The 26,372-nt window shown below is 41.2% G+C and overlaps 1 protein-coding gene and 1 pseudogene across 1 annotated transcript in view; one reads left to right on the top strand and one right to left on the bottom strand.

Moving 5' to 3' along the window:
• The window catches only part of LOC147095707 (complement C4-like), a 450,539-nt gene that overhangs the window by 166,609 nt on the left and 257,558 nt on the right, over positions 1 to 26,372 (bottom strand). The window lies entirely within an intron of this gene.
• Positions 4,669 to 24,738, top strand: LOC147095708 (uncharacterized; annotated as a pseudogene).

Genomic DNA, 26,372 nt, shown 5'->3' on the forward strand with positions numbered 1-26,372 from the left:
AAGGAGGGAACAAGGAATGAAGGAAGGAAGGAAGGATGGAAAGAGGGTAAAGTAAGGAAGGAAGGAAATAAAAGAATGAAGGAATAAAAGAAGGAAGGAAGGAAATAAAGAAAGGAAGGAAAAATGATGGAAGGAAGGAAGAAAAGAAGTAAGGAAAGGAAGGATGGAAGTTAGGAAGAAAGGAAGGAAGAAAGAGAAAGAAGGAATCAAGGAAGGAAGAAAGAAATGGAGGAAGGAATGAATGAAATAACAAAATGAAGGAAAATGAAATGAAGGAAGAAAAGGAAGGAAAGAAGTAAGGAAGTAAAGGAAGGAAATAAAGAAATGAAAAAAGGGAATGAAGGAAGGACTAAAAGGAAGGAAGGAAAAAGCTTTAAATGAAGGAAGGAAGAAAGGAAGAAAAGAAAACAAAGACGCAAAGAAAGGAAGGCAATAAAGAAAGCAAGGAAGGAAGAAAGATAATTAAGAAAGGAAGGAAGAAATGGAAGGAAGGAGGGAAGGAGGGAGGAAGTAAAGGAAGGAAATAATGAAAGGAAGGAAAAAAGAAGGAAGAAAGGATGGAATACAAGGAGGAAGTCAGGCAGTAAAGGAAAGAAATAAAGAAAGGAAGGAAGAAAAGGAAGGAAGGCAGAAAAGAAGGAAGGAAGGAAAGGAGGAAGGAAGGAAGGAAAGGAACAAAGTAAATGAAAGAAAAAAGTAAAGGAAGGGAAAAAAGGAAGGAAGCAAGGAAAGGAAGGAAGAAAATAAGGAAATAAGGAAGGAAGTGAAGGAAGGCAGGGGGATGCAAGCAAGGAAGGAAGAAAAGAAGGAAGGACTTAAAGAAAGGAAGAAAAAATGATGGATGGTAGGAAGGAAGGAAAGGAAGGAGGGGAGGAAGGAAGGAAATAAAGAAAGGAGGTCAGGAATGAAGATTGGAAGGAAGGAATGGAAGAAATAAAGGATGGAAGGAAGGATGGAAGTAAGTGAAGGAAGGAAGGGAGAAAAGGAAGGAAGTAAATAAAGAAAGAATGAAAGGAATGAAGGAAGGAACGAAGGAAGAAAAGGAAGGTAGGAGGGAAGAAAAGGATGGACAGAAATAAATAAAGGAAGGACGGAACTAAGGCAGGAAGTAAAGGAGGGAACGGTGGAAGGAAGGAATGAAGGAAATAAAGAAAGGAAGGAAGTAAAGGAAAGAACTAAAGAAAAGATGGAAGGTAGAAAAGAAGGAAGGAAGAAATGAAGGAAGGAAGGAAGAAAATATACAAAGAAAGGGAGAAGAAGAAAAATTGAAGGAAGAATGGAAGGAAAAATGGAAGAAAGGAAGGAAAAAGGAAAGAAGGAAGGAAAAGAAGGGAGGAAGGAAGGTAGGAAGGAAGGAAGGAAGTAAAAAAGGAAGAAAAACAGAAAGTAATGAAAAAATGGAAGGAAGGAATGAAGTCGGAAGGAGGGAAGAAAGAAATGGAGGAAGGAAGGATTGAAATAACGAAAGGAAGGAGAAATGAAATGAAGGAAGAAATGGAAGGAAAGAAGGAAGGAAAGGAAGGGAGGAAGGAAGGAAGTTAGGAAGGAAGGAAGGAAGTAAAAAAGGAAGAAATACAGAAAGTAATGAAAAAATGGAAGGAGGGGAGGAAGGAAGGAAAGCAGAAATGGAAGGAAGGGAGGGAGGATCGACTCATGGAAATAAAGAAATGAAGGAAGGCAGGAAAGACAGAAGAAAAGGAAGGAAATAGAAAAGGAAGGAAAGGAAGAAAGGTGGGAAGGAAGGAGTGAAGGAGGGAAGGGAGTAAAGGAAGGAAATAATGAAAGGAAGGAAAAAAGGGAAGAAGGGAGGAAGAAATTGAAGGAAGGAAGGAAAGAAGTAAAGGAAGGAGGGAACGAAAGCAGGAAGTAAAGGAAAGAACTAAAGAAAGGAAGGAAAAAGGGAAAGAAGTAAGGAAGGAATGGAAGGAAGGAGGGAAGCAGGGAAGTAAGTAAAGGAAGAAAATAATGAATGGAAGGAAGAAAGGAAGGATGGAAGAAAAGGAAGGAAAGACAGAAAGGAAGGAATGAATGAAGTAACGAAGAAACGAAAACATGGAATAGAAATGAAGGGAAGGAGGTCAAGTAAGTAAAGGAAGAGCGACGGATAAAAGGGAGACAAGAAGGAAGGAAGGGAAGAAGGCATGAATCAAATAATGAAAGGAAGGAAAGGAAGGGAATTAAAGGAAGGAAGAAAAGAAGGAAGGAAGGACATAATGTAAGGAAGGAAGGAAATGAAGGAAGGATGGAAGGAAGGAATTAAGGAAAGGAAGTGATGGAAGAAAGGAAGGAAGCCAAGAATGGAAAGAAAATAAGGAAGGAATGCAGGAAGGAAATATGGGAGGAAGAAAGGAAACAGATAAATGTAAGGAAGGATGGAAGGAGGGAAGAAAAGGAAGGAATAAGAAAGGAAGGAGGGAAGGAAGGAAGAAAGAAAGGAAGCTGGAAAGGAAGGAAGAAAGAATGGAAGGAAGGAATGAAGGCAGGACATAAAGAAAGGGAAGGAAAGAAAGGATAGAAGGATGGAAGGAAAGAAAGAATAGAAGGAGGGAAGGACAGAAGAAAGAAAGGAAGGCGGGAAGGCAGGAAGAATGAAAGGAAGGAATAAAGAAAGCGTAGAAAAGGAAGGCTAGAAGGAGGGAAGGAAAGGAAGGAAATAAAGTAAGGAAGGGATGAGGGGAGGAAGGAAGGAAGGAATGAAGGAAGGAAGGAAAGGAAGGAAGCAAGGAAGGAAGAAACGATGGAAGGAAGGAAGTAAAGGGAGGAAAGAAAGAAAGCAAAGGAGAAAGGAAGAAAATAAAGAAAGGAAGGAGTGGAAGGAAGTAGAGAAGGAAGGAAGAAAAGGAATAAAAGGAAGGAAAGAAGGCAAGGAAGGAAGGAAAGGGAGGAAAGAAAGCAAGGAAGGAAGGAAGAAAGAAAGGAAGGTAGGAAGAAAGGAAGGAAGGAAGAAAGGATGGAAGGAAGGAAGGAAGGAAGTAAAGGAAGGAACTATAGAAAGCAAGGAAGAAGGGAAGAAAAGAAAAAAGAATGGAAGGAGTGGAAGGAAGCAAAGAAGGAAGGAAGAAAAGGAATTAAAGGAAGGATGAAGGCAAGGAAGGAAGGAAAGAAGAAAAGAAAACAAGGAAGGAAGGAAGGAGGGTGGAAGTAAAGGAAGGAAAGGAAGAAAAGTAGGAAAGAAAGGAAGGAATGAAGAAAAGAAAACATGGTTGGATGGAAGGACAGAAGGAAAAAAGAAGGAAGTAATGAAATAAACAAAGGAAGGAAAGGGCGGATTGAAGGAAGCATGGAAAGAAGAGAGGAAGGAAGGAAGAAAGAAAAGAAGGAAGGAATGAAATAAAGGAAGGAAGGAAGGAAATTAAAAAAGGAAGGAAAGAAAGGAAGGAAGGAGGGAAGGAAGGAAAGGAAAGAAATGAAGGGAAAAAAATAAATGAAGGAATAAGGGATGGAAGGAAGATAAGGAAGGGGGAAGGAAGGAAGGAATGGTGGAAGGAATGAAGTAAAGGAACGAAATGAAGAAAGCAAGGAAGAAAGGAAGAAAAGCATGAAAGGAAGGATGGAAGGGAAAGAAGTAGAGAAGGAAGGAAGAAAAGGAAGGAAGGGAAGGAAAGAAGGAAAGAAACGAAGGAATGATGGAAGGAATGAAGAAAATAAAACATGGTTAAATGGAAGGACGGAAGATAAGATGGAAGGAAGGAAATAATCAAAGGAATGAAATGAAAGGAAGGAAGGGAAAGAAGGCACAATTAAGGAAGAGAGGAAAAAAGGAAGGAAGCAAGGAAGCAGGAGAGGAAGGAAGGAAGGAAATAAAGGAAGGAGGGAAGGAAAGGAAGGAACAGAAAGGAAGGATGGAAGGATGGAAGGAAGGAAGGGAGAAATGAAGGAAGGAAGACAGGAAAGAGAGTAAAGTAAGTAAGGAAGGAAGGAAGAAATGAAGGAATGAAAAAAAGAATGAAGAGCGGAAGGAAGGAAGCAAAGGAAGGAAATGAAGGAAAGAAGGAACGGAAGGAATGAACGAAGAAAAGAAAACATAAAGGAAGGGAGGAAGGAAAGAGAGTAATATTAGTAAGGAAGGCAGGAAGAAATGAAGGAAGGAAGAGGGGAAGGAAGAAAGGAAGGAAAGAAGGAAGGCCTGAAGGAAGGAAATAAAGAAAAGAAAGAAAAAAGGAAGGGGGAAGGAAGACAGGAAGAAAAGGAAGTTAAGGAAGGAAAGGAAGGAAGTACAGAAGGAACATAGGATGGAAGGAAAGGACGAAAATATAACAGGGAAGCAAAGAAAGGAAGGAAGGAAAGGGGAAAAAGGAAGGAAGAAAAGATGGACGGAGGGAAGGAAGGAAGCAAGGAATGAAGGAAAGGAAAGGAAGGAGGGAAGGAATGAAGGTAGGAAGGAAGGAATGAAGGAATGAAAGGAAGAAAAGAATACAAGGAAGCAAAGAAAGGAAGAAAAGAAAAGTGGGAAGGCAGGAAGGAAGAAAGGAATTAAAGGGAGGAAAGTAAGTAAGGTAGGAAGGAAGGACGGAAGGAAGGAAAGGAAGGAGGGAAGGAAGGATTGGGTACTGAATTTGGATGATCAGCGATGATCACATTAAATGGTGGAGCAGGCTCGAGGTGCCGAATGGCCTACTCCTGCTGCTATCTTCTATGTTTCTATGAAGGAAGGAAGGAATGAAAGGGAGGAAGGATGGAAAAACAGAAGGAAGGAAGGATGGAAGGAAGGAAGGAAGGAGCTAAGGAAGGAAGAAAATATAGAAGGAAGGAATGAAGAAGGAAATACAGAAAGGAAGGAAGGAAAGGAAGGAGGAAAGGATGGATGGACATATAGAAAGGAAGGAAAGGAAGGAGGAATGGAATGAAAGGAAGGGCAGAATAAAGGAAGGAAGGGAGGAAGGAAGTAAGGAAGGAAGGAAGTAAGGAAGAAAATAAAGAAGGAATGTAATAAAGAAAGGAAGGGAGGAAAAGGAGGGATGGAATGAAGGAATGAAATAAAGAAAGGATGGAAAAAAGGAAGGAAGGAAGGAAATATTGAAAGGAAGTAGGAAAGGAAGGATAGGAAAGAAGGAGTGAAGGTAGGAAGGACGGATGTGAAAACAGGTGGATGGAGGAAAGGTACTTAAAGTAGGAAATGAAGGAAGGACGGAAGAAAAGAAGGAAGGAATTAAATAAATATAGGGAGGAACGAAAGGAAGGATAGGAAGGAAGGATGGAAGGACGGAAGGAAGGTAGTAAAAGGAAAGGAAGTGAGGAAGGAAGGAAGAAAAGAAGGCAGAAAAGAAGGAAGGAATGAAATAAATATAGGGAGGAAGGAAAGGAACAAGGGAAGGAAGTATAGGAAGGGAGGAAGGAAGGATGGAAGGAAAGGAAGGAAGGAATGAAAGAAGAGAAGAAGAAAGGAAGGAAATAACAAAAGGAATTAGGAAAGGAAGGAAAGGAAGGAATGAGTGAAGGAAGGCTTGAAGGATGGATGGGCAGATGGATGGAGGGAAGGATGGACGGATGGAAGGAAAGTAGGAAAGGAAGGAAGTAAAGACAACAAGGATGGGAGGCTGAAATAAGAGTTAAGGAAGTAAGGAAGAATGGAATGAAGGAAGGATGGAAGAAAGGAAAGGAGAGAGGCTGCAAGGAAGCACGGTAGGAAGGAATGAAGGAAGGAAGGAAGAAATTAAGGTAGGGAGGAATAAAATAAAGATGGGAAGGAGGGAAGGAAGGGTGGAGGGAAAGGAAGGAAGGAAGGAACGATGGAAATACAGAAAGGAAGGAAGGAAAGGAAGGAGGGAAGGAACATAGGAAATAAAGAAAGGAAGGAGGGAAGGAAGTAATTAAAGAAAGGAAGGAAGGAATGGAAGGAAGGAAGGAAATAAAGAAAGGGAAAGAAGGAAAGGAGGAATAGGAAGGAAGGAACTAAAGGAAGGAAAAAAGATAAAGGAAGGAAATAATGAGGGATGGAAGAAAATGAAGCAAGGAAGGAAAGATGGAAGGAAAGAAGGAAGGAATAAAAGGAAGGAATGGAAGGACAGAAGGAAAGGAAGGAAAGGAAAGATGGAAGGAATGGAAGGAAGGAAGGAAAGCAGGAAGAAAGGAAGGAAGGTAAGGAAGGAAAGGAAGAAACGAAGGAAAGGAAGTTAGGAAGAAAAGAAAACAAGGAAGGAGAGAAAGTAAAGTAAGGAGGGAAGGTGGAATAGAAGGAAGGAAGGAAGGAATGATGAACGAATAGAAAACAAGGATGGAAGGAAGGAAGAAAGGAAGGAAGGAAGAAAGAATGAAAAGAAAAGAAGGAATGAAGGAAGGAAGGAAGCAAAGATGGAAGGCAGGAAATAAAGAAATGGAGGAAAGGAAGAAATTATGAAGAAAGGAAGGAAGGAACGAAGAAAGGATGGAATGAAATAAAGAAAGGGAAGTAGGAATGGAAGGAAGGAGGAAAGGAAGGAGTAGAGGAAGGCAGTAAAGGTAGAAAATAAAGAAATGATGGAAAAAATGTAGGAAGGAAGTAAGGAAAATGAAGGAAATAAGAAAGCAAGGAAAGAAAGGAAGAAAGCAAAGGAAGGAAGGTAGAAAGAAAAGAAAGTAAGGAAGGATGGGAGGAAAGATGGAAGGAAGGAAATATCAAAATGAAGGAAAGGAAAGAAGAATGGAAGAAAAGGAAGGGAGGAATAAAGGAAGGAAGGGAAAAAGGAAGGAAGGAAGGAAGGATGGAAGGAAGAATATAATGCAGGAATGTAATAAAGAAAGGAAGGGAGGAAAAGGAGGGATCGAATGAAGGAATGAAATAAAGAAAGGATGGAAAAAAGGAAGGAAGGAAGAAAATATTGAAAGGAAGTAGGAAAGGAAGGACAGGAAGCAAGGAGTGAAGGTAGGAAGGACAGATGAGAAAATGGGTGGATGGAGGAAAGGGACTGAAAGTAGGAAATGAAGGAAGGACGGAAGAAAAGAAGGAAGGAATTAAATAAATATATGGAGGATTGAAAGGACGGATAGGAAGGAGGGAAGGAAGGAGGGAAGGAAGTGAGGAAGAACAGAAGAAAAGAAGGCAGAAAAGAAGGAAGGAATGAAATAAATATAGGGAGGAAGGAAAGGAAGAAGGGAAGGAAGTATAGGAAGGGAGGAAGGAAGGAAGGAAGGAAGTAAAGCAGGTAGGAAGGAAGGAATGAAGTAAAGAAAGGAAGGAAGGAAAGGAAGGAGGGAAGGAAGGAAGGATGGTAGGAAAGGAAGGAAGGAATGAAAGAAGAGAAGAAGAAAGGAAGGAAATAACGATAGGAATTAGGAAAGGAAGGAAAGGAAGGAATGAATGAAGGAAGGCTTGAAGGAAGGATGGGCAGAAGGAAGTAAAGAAAACAAGGAAGGGAGGCTGAATTAAGAGTTAAGGAAGTAAGGAAGAATGGAATGAATGAAAGATGGAAGAAAGGAAAGAACAGAGGACGCAAGGAAGCAAGGAAGGAAGGGAGGAATGAAGGAAGGAAGGAAGGAAAAAACGAAGGAAGGGAGGAATAAAATAAAGAAGGGAAGGAGGGGAGGAAGGAAGGGTGGAGGGAAAGGAAGGAAGCAAGGAAGGAAGGAACGAAGCAAATAGAGAAAGGATGAAGGAAAGGAAGGACGGAAGACACATTGGAAATAGAGAAAGGAAGGAGGGAAGGAACATAGGAAATAAAGAAAGGAAGGAGGGAAGTAAGTAATTAAAGAACGGAAGGAAGGAATGGAAGGAAAGAGGGAAGGAAGGAAATAAAGAAAGGGAAAGAAAAGAAGAATAGGAAGGAAGGAACTAAAGGAAGGAAAAAATAATGGAAGTAAATAATGAAGGATGGAATAAAATGAAGGAAGGAAGGAAGGATGGAAGGAAAGAAGGAAGGAATAAAAGGAAGGAAGGGAAGGAAGAAAGGAAGGAAGAAAAGGAAAGATGGAAGGAATGGAAGGAAGGAAGGAAGGAAGGAAGGAATGGAAGGAAAGGAAGAAACGAAGGAAAGGAAGTTAGGAAGAAAAGAAAACAAGGAAGGAAAGAAAGTAAAAGGAAGGAAGGTGGAATAGAAGGAAGGAAGGAATGATGAACGAATAGAAATCAAGGAAGGAAGGAAGGAAGAAAGGAAGGAAGGAAGGAAGAAAGAATGAAAAGAAAACAAGGAATAAAGGAAGGAAGGAAGGAGAGATGGAAATAAAGGAATGGAGGAAAGGAAGAAATGAATGAAGAAAGGAAGGAAGGAACGAAGAAAGGAAGGAATGAATGAAATAAAGCAAGGGAAGTAGGAATGGAAGGAAGAAGGGAAGGAAGTAGGGGAGGAAGGAGTAGAGGAAGGCAGTAAAGGTAGAAAATAAAGGATTGATGGAAAAATGTAGGAAGGAAGTAAGGAAAAAGAAGGAAGATAAGTAAGGAAGGAAAGAAAGGAAGCAAAGGAAGGAAGGTAGAAATAAAAGAAAGCAAGGAAGGAAGGATGGGAGGAAAGACGGAAGGAAGGAAATAACGAAATGAAGGAAAGGAAGGAGGAATGGAAGGAAAGGAAGGGAGGGAGGGAGGAAGAAAAGGAGGAAGCAAGGAAGGATGGCAAAATAAAGAAGGAATGTAATAAAGAAAGGAAGGGAGGAAAAGGGGGGATGTAATGAATGAATGAAATAAAGAAAGGATGGAAAAAAGGAAGGAAGGAAATATTGAAAGGAAGTAGGAAAGGAAGGACAGGAAAGAACGAGTGAAGGTAGGAGGGATGGATGTGAAAACGGGTGGGTGGAGGAAAGGGACTGAAAGAAGGAAATGAAGGAAGGATGGAAGAAAAGAAGGAAGGAATTACATAAATATCGGGAGGAACGAAAGGAAGGATAGGAAGGAAGGATGGAAGAAAAGAAGGAAGGAAGGCAGGAAGGAAGTGAGGAAGGAAGGAAGAAAAGGAGGCAGATAAGGAGGAAGGAATGAAATAAACATAGTGAGGAAGGAAGGAAGAAGCGATGGAAGTATAGGAAGGGAGGAAGGAAGGATGGAAGGAAGTAAAGCAGGTAGGAAGGAATGAAGTAAAGGAAGGAAGGAAAAGAAGGACGGAAGGAAGGAAGGATGGTAGGAAAGGAAGGAATGAAAGAAGAGAAGAAGAAAGGAAGGAAGGAAATAACGAAAGGAATTAGGAAAGGAAGGAAAGGAAGGAATGAGTGAAGGAAGGCTTGAAGGAAGGATGGGCGTATGGATGGAGGGAAGGATGAACTGATGGACGGATGGAAGGAAAGTAGGAAAGGAAGGAAGTAAAGACAACAAGGAAGGAAGGCAGAAAAGAGAGTTAAGGAAGTAAGGAAGAATGGAATGAAGGAAGGATGGAAGAAAGGAAAGAAAAGAGGATGCAAGGAAGCAAGGAAGGAAGAAAGGAAGGGAGGAAGGAAATAAGAAATGAAGGAAGGGAGGAATAAAATAAAGAAGGGAAGGACGGAATGAAGGACGTGTGGAGGGAAAGGTAGGAATCCAAGGAAGAAAGGAACGATGGAAATACAGAAAGGAAGGAAGGAAAGGAAGGAGGGAAGGAACATAGGAAATAAAGAAAGGAAGGAAGGAAGGAAGTAATTAAAGAAAAGAAGGAAGGAATGGAAGGAAGGAGGGAAGGAAGGAAATAAAAAAAGGGAAAGAAAGGAAGGAAGAATAGGAAGGAAGGAACTAAAGGAAGGAAAAAAATGAAGGAAGGATATAATGAAGGATGGACGAAAAGGAAGGGTGGAAGGAAAGAAGGCAGGAATAAAAGGAAGGAATGGAAGGAAAGAAGGAAAGGAAGGAAGAAAAGGAAGATGGAAGGAATGGAAGGATGGAAGGAAAGAAGGAAGGAAAGGAAGGAAAGGAAGAAATGAAGGAAAGGAAAACAAGGAATGAAGGAAGGAAGGAAGGAAGAATGAAAGGAAAACAAGGAATGAATGAAGGAAGGAAAGATGGAAGGCAGGAAATAAAGAAATGGAGGAAAGGAAGAAATGAATGAAGAAAGGAAGGAATGAATGAAGAAAGGAAGGAAGGAATGAAATAAAGCAAGGGATGTAGGAATGGAAGGAAGGAGGGAAGGTAGGAGGGGAGGAAGGAAGTAAAGGTAGATAATAAAGAAATGATGGAAAAAATGTAGGAAGTAAGGAAAAAGAAGGAAGATAAGTAAGGAAAGAAAGGAAGGAAGCAAAGGAAGGAAGGTAGAAAGAAAAGAAATCAAGGAAGGAAGGATGGGAGGAAAGACGGAAAGAAGGAAATAACGAAATGAAGGAAAGGAAGGATGAATGAAGAAAGGAAGGGAGGAAGTAAGGAAGGAAGGAATGAAATAAAGAAAGGGAAGTAGGAAAGGAAGGAAGGGGTGGAGGTAGGAAGTAAAGGTAGGAAATAAAGAAAGGATGGAAAAAAGGTAGGAAGGAAGTAAGGAAAAAGAAGGAAGATAAGTAAGGAAAGAAATGAAGTAAGGAAGCAAAGGAAGGAAGAAGAAAGGAAGGAATGAAGTAATTAAATAAATATAGGAAGATTGGAAAGGAAGAAGGGACAGAAGAATAGAAGGAAGGAAAGAAGGAAGAAAGGAAGGAAGGAAGGAATGAAGGAAGGAATGAAGAAGGAAGGACATAAAGAAAGGAAGAAAGAAGGAAGAAAAGGAAGGAAAGGAAGGAAGCAAGGAAAGGAAGGAAGGAAGGAAGGAATGAACGAAGAAAAGAAACATGGAAGGAAGGACGGAAAGAGAGAAAGTTAAGTAAGGAATGAAGGATGAGAAGGATGGAAGAAAGAAAGGAAGGAAGAGACGATGGAAGAAAGAAAGGAAGGAAGAAAGGAAGGAAGAAAGGAAGGAAGAACAGAAGGAAGAAAGGAAGAAAAGAGGGAAGGAATGAATGAATAAAGTAAAGAAAGGAAGGAAGGGAAGGCAATGATGGAAGGAATAGATGGATGGAAGTACAGAAATAATGAAAAGAAGGAAGGAAAGGAAGGAGGGATGGAATGATTGAAGGAAAGGTTGGAAAAGAAGGAAGGAAGCAAAGAAAGGAACAATAGGAAGGAAGGCAGGAAGGATGGAAGAAAAGGAGGGGAAGAAGGACTAAGGAAGTAAGGGAGGAAGGAAGGATGAAAAGAAGGAAGTAAGGAAATAATGAGAGGAAGGATTAAGAAAAGGAAGGAGGGAAGGAAGGATGGAAAGAAAGGAAATAAAGAAAGAGAGGAAGGATGCAATGAATAAAAGGATGGAAGGAAAAAAGAAGCAAGGAAGAAAGGACTGAAATAAAGGAAGGTAGCAAAGGAAGGGAAGGTAGGAAGGAGATAAGGAAGGAAATAACTAAAGGAAGGAAAGAAAGAAAGGAGGGAAGGTAGGAAGGAAAGGTTTCAAAGGAAGGAAAGGAAGGAAGGATGGGAGAAATGAAGGAAGGAAGAAAAGAGAGTAAAGTAAATAAGGAAGGAAGGAAGAAAATAAGGAAGGAAGTAAAGAATGACAAAGGAAACATAGGTAGGAAAGAAGGAAGAAAAGAAAGTACAGAAGGAAGGACGGAAGCAAGGAAGAAAGGAAGGATGGAAGGAAGAAAATAAAGAAAGGGAGGAAGGAAAGGATGGAGGGAGGGCAGGAAATAAAGGGAGGAAAGAAGGAATGAAGGAAGGACAGAAGAAAGGAAGGAAGGAAGTAAAGGAAGGAAATAATGAAAGCAAAGAAGAAAGGAAGAAAAGAAAGAATGTAAAGAAGGAAATGAAGTAAGGAGGGGAGGAAGGAAGAAAAGAAAAAAGGAAGGAAGTAAAGGAAGAAAATTCGGAAAGAAGGAAAGAAAGGAAGGAAGGATGGAAGGAATGAAGAAAAGGAAACATGGATGGCAGAAAGAAAGGAAGGAATGAAGCAAGGATGAAAAGAAGGAAGGAAGGAAGTAAAGAAAGGAAGGAATGAAGGGGAGGAAGGAAGAAAGGAAGGAAGAGAGTAAGAAAGCATGGAAGAACAGGAAGTAAGGAAGAAAAGAAGGAAGGAAGGAATCAAATAATGGAAGGAAGGAAAGGGAGGGAAGGAAGGGAGGAAATAAGGAATTAAGGAAATAAAGAAAGGGTGGAATGAAAGGAAGGAATGAGCGAAGGAAAGAAAGGAAGGAAAGGAATGAATGGACAAATGGAGGAAGGGAGGAAATATAATAAAGTAAGGAAGAAAAGAAGGAAGAAAAGAAGGAAGGAAGAAAAGAATGAGGAATGAAGCAAAGGAAGCAGGGGAGGGAGGAAGGAAGGCAGACAAGGAAGAAGGAAGGAAATAAAGAACAGAAGTAAGTAAAGGAAGGAACGAATGAAGGAAGGAAAGGAAAAAAGGAAATAAAGGACAGAAGGAACGAAGAAAAGAAAACATGGAATGTGGGAACAAAGGAAAGAGAGTAATGTAAGTAAGGAATGAAAGAAGAAAAGGTAGGAACGATGAAAGGAAGGGAGAGAGGAAGGAAGGAAGAAAAAAGGAAGGAATGAATTAAATAAAGAGGGAAGGAAAGGACGGGAATGATAAAGGAAGATAAGAAGGAAAAAAGAAATAAAGAAAGGAAGGAAGGAAGGACGGAAGGTAGGAAGGAAGGATGGAAGGAAGGAAGGAAGGAAGAAAATGAAGGAATGAAGGAAAGGAGCAAATGAATGAAGGAAGGAAGGAAAGGAAGCAGGGGAGGAAGGAAGGATGGTAGGAAGAAAATAAGGAAGGAAATAATAAAGGATGAAAGTAAAGGAAGGAAGGAAGGAAGGAAGGAAGGAAGGAAAGGAAGGATTGAATGAAGAAAAGAAAACAATGAATATAAAGGAAGGAAGAAAAGGAAGAAAATGAAAGAAGGAAGAAAACGAATTAAAGGAAGGAAAGCAGGAAAGAAATGGGGGAGGAATGAATGAAATAAAGAAAGGAAGGAAAGGAAGGGAATGAGGGAAGGAAGGAAGGAAAGGAAGGAATGAAGCAAAGGGAGAAAAGGAAGGAAGCAAAGGAAGGAAGGAAACGAAGGAAAGAAGGCAGGAGGAAAAGAAGGAAGGAAGGAAAGATGGAAAAGGAGGAAGGTAAGAAAGGAAGGAAGAAAAGGAAGGAAAGGAGGAATAAGGAAGGAATGAAGGGAGGACGGATGAAAAGGAGGAAAGAAATAAGGAAAGGAAGGAAGGAAATGAAGGAGCCAATGAAGGAAGGAAGAACAGGAAGAAAAGGAAGGAAGGAAGCAAAGAAAGGAAGGAAAGGAAGGAAGGAAGGCACGAAGAAATCAAGGATGGAAGTAAAGAGGAAAAAGGAGGAAAGGAAGGAAGGAAGAAAAGGAAGGAAAGAAGGAAGGAAGGAAGGCAGGAAATAATGAAAGGAAAGGAAAGAAAGGATAGAAGGAAGGTAGGAAAGGAAGGAGGGAAGGAAGGAATGAAGAAGGAAGGAAAGGAAGGAAGGATGGAAGGATGGAAGGAAATAAAGTAAAGGAAGGAAAGGAATGATAGAAGGAAGGAAGGAAGCAAAGGAAGGAAATAAATAAATGAAGGAAAAAAGGAAAGCAAAAAGAAAAAGAAGGATGGAAGGAAGGAAGGAAGGAGGGATGGAAGGTAATTCAGAAAGGCCGGACGGAAGAAAAAAAGGAAGGACGGAAATGAAGAAATGAAGGAAGTAAAGGAAGGAAGGAATGAAAAATTGAAGAAATGGAAGGAAAGGAAAGAAAGAAGGAAAGTAATGAATGAGCAAAGGAAAGAAAATGAGGAAAAAGGGAAGGAAGGAGGTAGGAAGGAAGGAAGGAATTAATGAAATAAAGAAAGTGAAGAAAGGAAAGGAAGGAAGGAAAGGAAGGAAGGATGGAAGGAAGGAGGGAAGAAAAGAAGAAAGGAAGGAAGAAAATAATGAAAGGAAGGAAGGAAAGGACAGAGGGAAGGAAATAAAGAAAAGAAGGAAAGGGGAACCCTATCAAGGAACTACGATAGGGTTCCCCTTGTCCTCACCTTTCACACCACCAGCTTTCACATTCAACGGATCATCCTCCGCCATTTCCGCCTCCTCCAAAGTGATCCCACCAGCAAACACATCTTCCCCCCCCTCCCCTTTCAGCATTCCATAGGGACCGCTCCCTCCGAGACACCCTAGTCCACTCCTCTATCACCCCCAGCACCACTTCCCCTTCGCCTGGCACCTGCCTGTGCAAGTGCAGGCGGTATAGCACCTGCCCTTATACTTCCCCACTTCCCACTGTCCAGGGCCCCAAACACCCCTTCCAGGTGAAACAGCGATTTACTTGTACTTCTTGCAATCTAGTATACTGTATTCGCTGCTCACGATGCGGCGGTCTGCTCTACATTGGGGAGACCAAACGCAGATTGGGTGACAGCTTTGCGGAACACCTCTGTTCAGTCCATAAGGGTGACCCCGAGCTTCCGGTCGCCTGTCATTTTAATTCACCGCCCCATTCCCACTCGGACCTCACCGTCCTTGGCCTCTTGCATTGTTCCACGGAAGCACAACGTAAACTTGAGGATCAGCACCTCATCTTCCGATTAGGCACTTTACAGCCTTCCGGACTCAATATCGAGTTCAACAATTTCAGATCATAACCTCGGCCCCTATTACATTTTTACTTAGATTTTTCATCCACACCTTTGTTTTGGCCTTTCCCCCCCACTCCCTTTCCTTTTTTTTCTCTCTCCCACATGGCAGCTGTCTCCCATTCTGCCAGCGCATTTCACACCTAATCTAGAGCCGTCTTTAGTCTCCACTAGTCCTATCACCATCTCGTCTCGTTTTGAATACCTCTTAATGTCTCTTCTTCCTTTTTGTTCTCTCCCCGCCCAGCCTCTTAATCTATTTCATTCCCTGTGCATCTTTAGTCTTGATAAAGGGTTTTGACCCGAAACATTGACTCCAATTTCTCTCCACGGATGTTGCCTGGCCTGCTGAGATTTTCCAGCTTTTGCTGTTGTTATTTTAAACACTCAGATCGGGTTCCAGGGATGCTTTAAATACCTAGATTGGGTTCGGGGGGTGAGGGCGGGTGGTCTATAATTACACATCTGATTATTCGGTTCCTTTGAATATACAGATCAAGTTCCAAGGGTCCTTTCAATAAAAAGATCGGCATCCTGGGGGACCTTTAAAGAAAGAAAGACTTGCATTTATATCGCGTGCCTTTCACATCTCAAAACGCTTTATAGTCAATGAATTACTTTTGGAGTGCAGTCACTGTGAAATGTAGGAAACCCAGCAGCCAATTGGTGCACAGCAAGCTCCCCCAAACAGCAATGTGATAATGACCCGATAATCTTTTTTTGTTATATTGATTGAGGGATTAATCAATGGCCAGGACACAGGGGAGAACTCCTCTGCTCTTAGAGTCATATGGGCAGGATTTTCATTGGGCCGTGGAGGTGGGGTTGGAGGCGTGTGTGGGGTTAAAATCTCGAAATCATGGGGCACGATACCCATCCTGCCTCCAACCTGCCTCCAGGCCAGTTTCAAAGGAGGCGGATACCCGACCTGTGCTGGGAGCCGCCACCCCGAGTCGGGAAGGGGATTAGTGCCAATTAACTACCTGTTAACAGATAGTTAACAGGCAGTTTTTAGCCTAATCCCTATTTTTATTCCTGAAGTGTGGCATTCCCGATGGCTCCAAACCATGCCAAGTTAGCAAGGCGGGTAGTCGGGCTGAAGGACTTGGAGGGTTCGAGATGTCCGGTGTTCAGGTGAGTGATGGGTGCATGAGTGCAGAGGTAAGTGTGTTTGGTGTGTGTAAAGTGTTTAAAGAAGTATAATTAACTATATTTACCTTTGCAGCCTTCCTTCCTACAGGTCTAGGGAGTCCCGCATCTCACCGGCACAGAAAGCTGCGAGCTGTCAAAAGTTGCAGCATTCAGCTTACTGTTCTGGAGAGATCTCTAAATCAGCCTGAGAGGATGGGATTAATTTAGAATACAGATTGTCAGTGTTTGGCAGCTTCAAAGAGCTGTCAAACGCTGATATTTCATCTGTTACAAGCTCTTGACAGAAGACATGTCAATCTGTGATGTCACCTGTTGCCGGGTGGCCCTTAATTGGCCTGCTGAGCCTGCTGGGCGGGCTCAACAAGGTCAATCAAGTGAACTTCGCGTGGGTTGGCCACAACTCAATGGAGGCGGGACTACAACCCCGAAAGTTGTAGTCCCACCTCCTACACGCGTCCAGTATCAAAATCCAGCCCTAGAGGCATAATGGCACAGAAGGAGGTCATTCGGTCCATCGAGTTCCTGCCGGCTCGCTGGAAAGCAATCCAGTCAGTCCCATTCCCCCGCTCTATCCTGTTGGCCCTGCTAGTTTATTTCCCTCAAGTGCCTATCCAGTCTCCCCTTGAAATCATTGAGTGTCTCTGCGTTCATCACTTCCCTCTGCAGCAAGTTCCAGGCCATCACCACTCGCTGTGTAAAACAGTTTTCCCTCGCATCCCCCTGGAAGGAAGGAAATAAAGAAAGGAAAGGATAGAAAGGCTAGAAGGAAGGAAAGGAAGGAGGGAAGGAAGGAACGAAGAAAGGAAGGAAGGAAGGAAGGAATTAAAGAAAGGGAACGAAAGGAAGGATAGAAGGAAGGAAGGAAATAAAGAAAGGAAGAAATAAAGGAAAGAAGGAAGAAAAAGAAGAATGGAAGGAAGGAAGGAGGAAAGGAAGGAAATAAAGAAAGGCAGGAAGGAAGAAAAAAGGAAGGAAATAAAGAAATGAAGGAAGTAAAGGAAGGAAGGAATGAAAAATGAAAGAAATGGAAGGAAAGGAATGAAAGAAGGAAAGGAAGGAATGAGTGAAGGAAAGCAGATGAGGAAAAAAGGAAGAAGGAAGGAAGAAAAGGATGGAAGGAAGAAAAGGAATGAAAGATGGAAGGAAAGGAAGGAAGGAATGAAGTAATGAAGAAACAAAAACGTGGAATAGAAATAAAGGGAAGAGGGTAAAGTAAGTAAAGAAAGAGGGAAGGATAAAAGGAAGAAAAGTAGGAAGGAAGGGAAGAAGGCATGAATCAAATAATGAAAGGAACGAAAGAAAGGGAATTGAAGGAAGGAAGAAAAGAAGGATGGAAGGAAATAATGTAAGGAAGGAAATGAAGGAAGGAGGGATGGAAGGAATTAAGGAAAGGAAGGGAAGGAAGGAAGGAAGCCAAGAATGGAATGAAAGTAAGGAGGAAGGCAGGAAGGAAAGATGGAAGGAAGGAAGGAAACGGATGAATGTAAGGAAGGATGGAAGGAGGGAAGTAAAGGAAGGAAGGAAGGAATAAGGAAGAAGGGAAGAAGGATGGACAGAAATATAGAAAGGAAGGAATGAAGTAAGGTAGGAGGGAAGAAATGAAAGATGGAAAGAAGGAAATAAAGAAAGTGAGGATGGAAGAAAAGCAGGAAGGAAAGAAATAAAGAAAGGAAGTAAGTAAATTAAGGAAGGTAGGAAGGAATGAATGAAGAAAAGGAAGGAAGGAAAATGGAAGAAATTGAAGGAAAGGAAAGAAAGAAGGAAAGGAAGGAATGAACGAAGAAAGGAAAACAATGATAAAGGAAGGAAGGATGAAAAGGAAGGAAAGGAAGGAAAGCAGGAGATAAAGGAAGGAACGAACAAAAGAATGGAGAAAAGAAAACATGGAAGGAAGGAACGAAGGAAAGAGAGTAAAGTAAGTAAGGACTGAAGGAAGAAAGAAAGGAAGGAAATAAAGAAAGGGAATGAAAGAAAGAATAGAAGGAAGGAAGGATGGAAGGAGGGAAGGAAGGAAGAAAGAAAGGAAGCAGGAAAGGAAGGAAGAAAGAATGAAAGGAAGGAATGAAGGCAGGAAATAAAGAAAGGGAAGGAAAGAAAGGATAGAAGGAAAGTAGGAAAGAAAGACTAGAAGGAGGGAAGGAAGGAAGAAAGAAAGGAAGGTGGGAAGGAAGGAAGACAGAAAGGAAGGAATGAAAGAAGGGAATAAAGAAAGGGATAATAGGAAGGATAGAAGGAAGGAAGGAAGGAAAGGAAGGAAATAAAGAAAGGAATGAAAAAAGGATGGAAGGAAGAACAGGAAGGGGTGAGGGAAGGAAGGAATGAAGGGAGGAAAGGAAGGAAGAAAACGAAGGAAGGAAAGGAAGGAAGGAAAGGAAGGAAGGAAAGGAAGGAAGATATGATGGAAGGAAGAAGTAAAGGACGGAAATAAAGAAAGCAAGGAAGAAAAGAAAAAAGGAAGGAAGGAGTGGAAGGAAGTAGAGAAGGAAGGAAGAAAAGGAATTAAAGGAAGGAAAGAAGGCAAGGAAGGAAAGAAGAAAAGAAAACAAGGAAGGAAGGAGGATGGAAGTAAAGGAAGGAAAGGAAGAAAAGCAGGAAAGAAAGGAAGGAAGGAATGAAGAAAAGAAAACATGGTTGAAAGGAATGACAGAAGAAAAGAAGGAAAGAAAGAAAGGAAGGAAAGGGAGGGATGAAGGAAGCATGGAAAGAAGAGAGGGAGGAAGGAAGAAAGAAAAGAAGGGAGGAATGAAATAAAGGAAGGAAGGAAAGGAAGGGAGGAAGGAAATAAAAAAAGAAGGAAAGAAAGGAAGGCAGGAGGGAAGGAAGGAAGGAAAGGACGGAAATGAAGGGAAATAATAAATTGTGGAAAAGGGGACAGAAGGAAGAAAGGGAAGGGAGGAAGGAAGGAAGGAATGATGGAAGGAATGAAGTAAAGGAACGAAATAAAGAAAGCAAGGAAGAAAGGAAGAAAAGAAAGAAAGGCAGGATGGAAGGCAATGAAGTAGAGAAGGAAGGAAGAAAAGAAATAAAAGGAAGGAAGGAGGATGGAAGAAAAGGAAGGAAAGAAAGGAAGGAAGGATGGAAGGAAGGAAGATAACAAAACATGGTTGGATGGAAGGGTGGAAGATAAGATGGAAGGAAGGAAATAAACAAAGGAAGGAAATAAAAGGAAGGAAGGGAAGGGAGGCAGAAATGAAGGAAGAGAGGAAGGAAGGAAAAAAAGGAAGGAAGCAAGAAAGGAGGAGAGGAAGGAAGGAAGGAAGAAAACAAGGAAGGAAGAAATGAAATAAAGGAAGGAAGGAAAGAAAGGAAGGAAGAAAATAAAGGAAGGAAGGAGGGAAGAAAAGCAACGAAAGGAAAGGAAGGAAGGAAGGATGGAAGGATGGAAAGGAGAAATGAAGGGAGGAAGGCAGGAAAGAGAGTAAAGTAAGTAAACAAGGAAGGAAGTAAAGAAGGAAGAGTGGAAGGAAGGAAGCAAAGGAAGAAAACGAAGGAAAGAAGGAATGGAAGGAAGGAATGAAGAAAAGAAAACAAGCAAGGAAGGGAGGAAGGAAAGAAAGAGAGTAAAATTAGTAAGGAAGAAAGGAAGAAAAGAAGGAAGGAAGAGAGAAAGGAAGAAAGGAAGGAAAGCAGGAAGGACTGAAGGAATGAAGGAAGGAATGAAATAAAGAAAGGGAGGAAAGGAAGGGAAGGAAGAAAAGAAAGAAAAGAAAGAGAAAGGAAGAAAGGAAGGAAAGAAGGAAGGACTGAAGGAAGGAATGAAATAAAGGAAGGGGGAAGGAAGGAAGGAAGGAAAGGAAGTTAAGGAATGAAAGGAAGGAAGGACAGGAGGAAGGAAGGTAGGAACGAAGGAAGGAAAGGAAGAAAAATACGGAAACAAAGTACGGAAGGAAGGGGAAAAAGGAAGGAAGAAAGGATGGATGGAGGGAAGGAAGGAAGGAAGGAAGGAAGGTAGCAAGGAAGGAAGTAAAAGGAAGGAAGGAATGAATGAAGGAAGGAAGGATGGATGGAAAGGAAGCACAGAAAACAAGGAAGTAAAGAAAGGAAGAAAAGTAAAGATGGAAGGCAGGAAGGAAGTAATTTAAGGGAGGAAAGTAAGTAAGGTAGGAAGGAAGGATGGAAGGAAGGAAGGAAGGAAGAAAGTAAATGAAGGAAGGAAGGAAAGGGATGAGGGAAGGAAGGATCGGGTACTGAATTTGGATGATCAGCGATGGTCACATTAAATGGTGGAGCAGGCTCGTGGGGCCGAATGGCCTACTCCTGCTGCTATCTTCTAAGTTTCTATGAAGGAAGGAAGGAAGGAATGAAAGGGAGAGAAATAAGGAAGGAAGAACAGAAGGAAGGAAAAAAAGAATGGAAGGAGGGAAGATAGGAAGTTAGAAAAGCAGGATGGAAGGAAGGAAATAATGAAAGGACGAAGGGAAGAATGGAAAGAAGTAAATGAAGATGATAAATGAAGGAAGGAAAGGAAGGAAGTAAGGAAAAAGGAAGGAAGTATGGAAAAACAGAAGGAAGGAAGGAATGAAGAAAGAAATACAGAAAGGAAGGAAGGAAAGGAAGGAGGAAAGGATGGAAATATAGAAAGGAAGGAAGGAAAGGAAGGAGGGATGGAAGGAAAGGAAGGGAGGAAGAAAGGAAGGAAAGGAGGAAGGAAGGAAGGAAGAAAATAAGGAAGGAATGTAATAAAGAAAGGAAGGGAGGAAAGGGAGGGATGGACTGAAGGAAGGAAATAAAGAAAGGACAGAAAAAAGGAAGAAAATAAGAAATATTGAAAGGAAGTAGGAAAGGAAGGAAGGAGTGAAGGTAGGAATGACGGATGTACAAAAAGGTGGACAGAGGAAAGGGACTGAAAGTAGGAAAGGAAGGAAGTAAGGAAGGAAAGTAAACAAGGAAGGAAGAAAAGCAAGTTAAGGAAGGAAGGAAGGAATGAATGATGGAATGAATGAATGAAATATAGGAAGGGGGAAAGGAGAGAGGGAAGGAAAGAAATAATGGAAGAAAGGAATGGAAGGAAGGAGGGAAGGAAGGAAATAAAGAAAGGGAAAGAAAGGAAGGAAGAATAGGATGGAGGGAATTAAACTAAGGAATTAAATAAAGGAAGGAAATAATGAAGAATGGAAGAAAAGGAAGGCAGGATGGAAGGAAAGAAGGAAGGAATAAAAGGAAGGAAAGGAAGGAAAGAAGGAAAGGAAGGAAGGGAGGAAAGAAGGAAGGGAGGAAGAATAGGAAAGAAGGGAGGAATGGAAGGAAGGAAGGAAAGAAGGAAGGAAGGAAAGGAAGAAACGAAGGAAAGGAAGGAAGGAAAGAAATCAAGGATGGAAAGAAAGAGAGTCAAGTAAGGAAGGAAGGAAGGGGGAATAGAAGGAAGGAAGGAATGTTGAACGAAAAGAAAACAAGGAATGAAGGACGGAAAGACGGAAGGAAGGAAATAAAGAAATGGCGGACAGGAAGGAATGAATGAAGAAAGGAAGGAAGGAATGAAGAAAGGAAGGAATGACATAAAGCAAGGGAAGTAGGAATGGAAGGAAGGAGGGGAGGAAGGAAGTAAATGTAGGAAATAAAGAAAGGATGGAAAAAATGTAGGAAGTAAGGAAAAAGAAGGAAGATAAGTAAGGAAGGAAAGGAAGCAAGAAAATAAAGCAAGGAAGGAAGGATGGGAGGAAAGACAGAAGGAAGGAAATAAAGAAATGAAGGAAGGGAAGGAAAGAATGAAGAAAGGATGGAAGGAAGTAAGTGAGGAAGGAATGAAATAAAGAAAGGGAATTAGGAAAGGAAGGAATGAGTGAAGGAAGGAGGGAAGGTAGGAAGTAAAGGTAGGCAATAAAGAAAGAATGGAAAAAAGGTAGGTAGGAAGTAAGGAAAAAGAAGGAAGATAAGTAGGGAAGGAATGAAAGGAAGTAAGGAAGCAAAGTAGGAAGAAGAAAGGAAGGAATGAAGTAATGAAATAAATATAGGAAGGATGGAAAGGAAGGAGGGAAGGAAGAATAGAAGGAAGGGAGGAAGGACGGATGGAAGGATGGAAGGAAGGAAGGAAGGAAGGAAGAAATGAAGGAAAGCAGGAAGGAAGGAAATAATGAAAGTAAGACGAAAGGAAGGAAGGAAGAAAAGGAAGGAAAGAAGGAAAGGAAGGAAGGAAGGAAGAAAAGGAAGGAAAGAAGGAAAGAAAGAAAGGAACGAATGAACGAAGAAAAAAATACATAGAAGGAAGGACGGAAAGAGAGAAAGGTAAGGAAGGAATGAAGGAAGAAAAGGAAGAAAGAACGGAAGGAAGAGATGAAGGAAGAAAGGAAGGAAGAACAGAAGGAAGTAGGGAAGAAAAGAAGGAAGGAATGAATAAAATAAAGAAAGGAAGGAAAGGAAGGGAATGATGGGAGGAATAGATGGAAGGAAAAAAGGAAATAAAGAAAAGAAGGAAGGAAAGGATGGAAGTAGTGAAGGAATGAATGAAGGAAAGGAAGGTAAAGAAGGAAGGAAGCAAAGAAAGGAATGATAGGAAGGAAGGAAGCAAAGGAATGGAAGAAGGACTAAGGAAAGGAGAGAGGAAGGAAGGAAGAAATAAAGGAGGTAAGGAAATAAAGAGAGGAAGGATGAAGAAAAGGAAGGGGGCAAGGAAGGATGGAAAGAAAGGAAAGAAAGAAAGGGAGGAAGGATGAAAAGAAGGAAGGAAGGAAAGGAGCAAAGGAAGGAAGAAAGGAAGGAAACAAAGGAGGGAATGAAGGAAGAAGGGAAGGAAGGCAGGAACTAAAGAAAGGGAAGGATTGAAAGGATAGAATAAAAGGAAGGAAAGGAAAGAGGGCAAGAGGGCAAGAAGGAAATAAGAAGGAAAGGAAGGAAGGAAGGAAAGAAAGGGAAGAAAATGAACAATAGAAGGAAGAAAGGAAAGGAAGGAAACAAAGAAAGGAAGAAAAAAGGAAAGAAGGAAGCAAAGGAAGGCTGGAAGGAAGGAAGGAAGGAATGAAGAAAGGGAAGCAAGGAAAGGAAGAAAAGAATGAAAGCAAGAAACGAAGGCAATAAGGAAATGAAGGAAGGAGAGGAGGAAGGAAGAAAAGGAAAAAGTAAAGAAGGAAATAAAGGAAGGAAGGATGGAAGGAATGAAGAGAAGGAAACATGGATGGAAGAAAGGAAGGAAGGAAAGAGTAAAGTAAGTAAGGAAGCAAGGAAGAAAAGTAGGAAGGAAATAAAGAAAGGAAGGAAAGGAAGTAATGAAGGGGAGGAAGGAAGAAAGGAAGAAAGAGAGGAAGGATGCAAGGAAGTAAAGGAAGAAAGGAAGAAAAGAAGGAAGGAAGGAATTAAATAAAGGAAGGTAGCAAAGGAAGGGAAGGAAGGAAGGAGATAAGGAAGGAAATAATGAAAGGAAGGAAAGAATGGAAGGAAGGAGGGAAGGAAGGGTTTCAAATGAAGGAAAGGAAGGAAGGATGGGAGAAATGAAGGAAGGAAAGAGAGTTAATTAAGTATAGAAGGAAGGAATAAAAGAAGGAAGGAAGAAAAGAATGATGAAGGAAGGAAAGGAATGAAGAAAGGATGGAAGGAAGGATGAAAGAAAATAAAGAAAGGGAGGCAAGAAAGGATGGAGGGGGGGCAGGAAATAAAGAATGGAAGGAAGGAAGAAAGGAAAGGAGGAAGGAGGGGCAGAAGAAAAGAAGGAAGGAAATAATGAAATGAAAGAGGGAAATGAAGGAAGAAGGGGAGGAAGGAAGAAAAGGAAAAAGGAAGGAAGGAAGAAAAGGAAGGAAAGTAAGGAAAGAAAGAAAGGAACGAATGAACGAAGAAAAAAATACATAGAAGGAAGGACGGAAAGAGAGAAAGGTAAGGAAGGAATGAAGGAAGAAAAGGAAGAAAGAACGGAAGGAAGAGATGAAGGAAGAAAGGAAGGAAGAACAGAAGGAAGTAGGGAAGAAAAGAAGGAAGGAAGGAATAAAATAAAGAAAGGAAGGAAAGGAAGGGAATTATGGAAGGAATAGATGGAAGGAAAAAAGGAAATAAAGAAAAGAAGGAAGGAAAGGATGGAAGTAGTGAAGGAATGAATGAAGGAAAGGAAGGTAAAGAAGGAAGGAAGCAAAGAAAGGAATGATAGGAAGGAAGGAAGCAAAGGAATGGAAGAAGGACTAAGGAAAGGAGAGAGGAAGGAAGGAAGAAATAAAGGAGGTAAGGAAATAAAGAGAGGAAGGATGAAGAAAAGGAAGGGGGCAAGGAAGGATGGAAAGAAAGGAAAGAAAGAAAGGGAGGAAGGATGAAAAGAAGGAAGGAAGGAAAGGAGCAAAGGAAGGAAGAAAGGAAGGAAACAAAGGAGGGAAGGAAGGAAGAAGGGAAGGAAGGCAGGAACTAAAGAAAGGGAAGGATTGAAAGGATAGAATAAAAGGAAGGAAAGGAAAGAGGGCAAGAGGGCAAGAAGGAAATAAGAAGGAAAGGAAGGAAGGAAGGAAAGAAAGGGAAGAAAATGAACAATAGAAGGAAGAAAGGAAAGGAAGGAAACAAAGAAAGGAAGAAAAAAGGAAAGAAGGAAGCAAAGGAAGGCTGGAAGGAAGGAAGGAAGGAATGAAGAAAGGGAAGCAAGGAAAGGAAGAAAAGAATGAAAGCAAGAAACGAAGGCAATAAGGAAATGAAGGAAGGAGAGGAGGAAGGAAGAAAAGGAAAAAGTAAAGAAGGAAATAAAGGAAGGAAGGATGGAAGGAATGAAGAGAAGGAAACATGGATGGAAGAAAGGAAGGAAGGAAAGAGTAAAGTAAGTAAGGAAGCAAGGAAGAAAAGTAGGAAGGAAATAAAGAAAGGAAGGAAAGGAAGTAATGAAGGGGAGGAAGGAAGAAAGGAAGAAAGAGAGGAAGGATGCAAGGAAGTAAAGGAAGAAAGGAAGAAAAGAAGGAAGGAAGGAATTAAATAAAGGAAGGTAGCAAAGGAAGGGAAGGAAGGAAGGAGATAAGGAAGGAAATAATGAAAGGAAGGAAAGAATGGAAGGAAGGAGGGAAGGAAGGGTTTCAAATGAAGGAAAGGAAGGAAGGATGGGAGAAATGAAGGAAGGAAAGAGAGTTAATTAAGTATAGAAGGAAGGAATAAAAGAAGGAAGGAAGAAAAGAATGATGAAGGAAGGAAAGGAATGAAGAAAGGATGGAAGGAAGGATGAAAGAAAATAAAGAAAGGGAGGAAAGAAAGGATGGAGGGGGGGCAGGAAATAAAGAAAGGAAGGAAGGAAGAAAGGAATGGAGGAAGGAGGGGCAGAAGAAAAGAAGGAAGGAAATAATGAAATGAAAGAGGGAAATGAAGGAAGAAGGGGAGGAAGGAAGAAAAGGAAAAAGGAAGGAAGGAAGAAAAGGAAGGAAAGTAAGGAAAGAAGGAAAGAAAGGAAGGAAGGATGGAAGGAATGAAGAAAAGAAAACATGGATGGGAGAAAGGAACAAGGAAACAGAGTAAGTAAGCAAGGATGAAAAGGTGGAAGGAAGGAAATAAAGAAAGGAAAGGAAGGAATTAAGGGAAGGAAGGAAGAAAGGAAGGAAGAGAGGAAGGAAGCAAGGAAGAAATGGAAGGAAAAAAAGAAAGAGGGAAGGAATGAATCAAATACAGGAAGGAAGGAAAGGGAGGGAATGAAGGAAGGAAGTAAGGTTGGAAATAAAGAAAGGAAGGAAAGAAAGGAAGGTAGGAGGGAAGGAAGGAAAGGTTTGAAAGGAAAGAAAGGCTGAAATGAAGGAAGGGAGGAAAGAGAGTAAAGTAAGTAAGGAAGGAAGATGAGAAGGAAGGAAATAAAGAAAGGACGTAAGTAAAGGAAGGAATGAAGGACGGAAGAAGGAAAGGAAAGAAGGAAAGAAAAGATGGAAGGAACGAAGGAACGAATACATGGAAGGTAGGAATGAAGGAAAGAGAGTAAACTAAGTAAGGAATGAAGGAAGAAAAGGCAGGAAGGAAGGAAGAGAGGAAGGAAGGAAGAGAGGAAGGACGGAAAGAAGAAAAGAAGGAAGGATTGAATGAAATCAAGAGGGAAGGAAAGGACGGGAATGAAAAAGGGAGAAAAGAACAAAGGAAAGAAATAAAGAAAGGAAGGAAGGAAGGAAGGGCGGATGGTAGCAAGGAAGGATGGAAGGGAGGAAGGAAGAAAATGAAGGGAAGGAAGGAAAGTAGCAAAGGAATGAAGGAAGGAAGGAAAGCAGGGGAGGAAGGAAGTAAGGAAGGAAGAAAAGAAGGAAGGAAATAAAGAAAGGATGAAAGTAAAATAAGGAAGGCAGGAAAGGAAGGAAGGACATAAAGGAAGGAATGAATGAAGAAAAGAAAGCTAGGAAAAAGGAAGGAAGGAAGAAAAGGAAGGAAAGAAGGAAAGGAAGGAGTGAGCAAAGGAAAGAAAATGAGGAAAAAAGAAGGAAGGCAGAAAATCAAGAAAGGAAGGAAGGAAAGGACAGAGGGAAGGAAATAAAGAAAGGAAGGAAAGGAAGGAAATAAAGAGAGGGAGGAAAAAAGGAAGGATAGAATAAAAGGAAGGGATGAAGGAAGGGAGGGAAGAAGTAAAGGAAGGAGCAAAGAAAAAAGCAACAAAGAAAGAAAGAAAGGAAGGAAAGAAGAAAAGAAAACATGGACGGAAGGAAGGAAGGAAGGAAGGAAGGAAGGAAGGAAGGAAAGAGAGTATATGAAGGAAGGAAGGTGGAAAAGAAGGAAGGGAGGAAATAATGAAGAGGGGAAGGAACAAAGGAAACGAAGGAAAGAAGGAAAGGAAGGAAGGAATGAAAAAGAGAAAACCAAGAAGGAAGGTAGGAAGGAAGGAAGGAAGGAAGGAAGCAAATAAAGAAAGGGAGGAGGGAAGTAA

The sequence above is a fragment of the Somniosus microcephalus genome, unplaced genomic scaffold (genome assembly GCF_052327205.1).
Source record: "Somniosus microcephalus isolate GS21.2 unplaced genomic scaffold, FLI_Smic_1.0 unresolved_chr1, whole genome shotgun sequence".
In the NCBI taxonomy this organism is placed as follows: domain Eukaryota; kingdom Metazoa; phylum Chordata; class Chondrichthyes; order Squaliformes; family Somniosidae; genus Somniosus; species Somniosus microcephalus.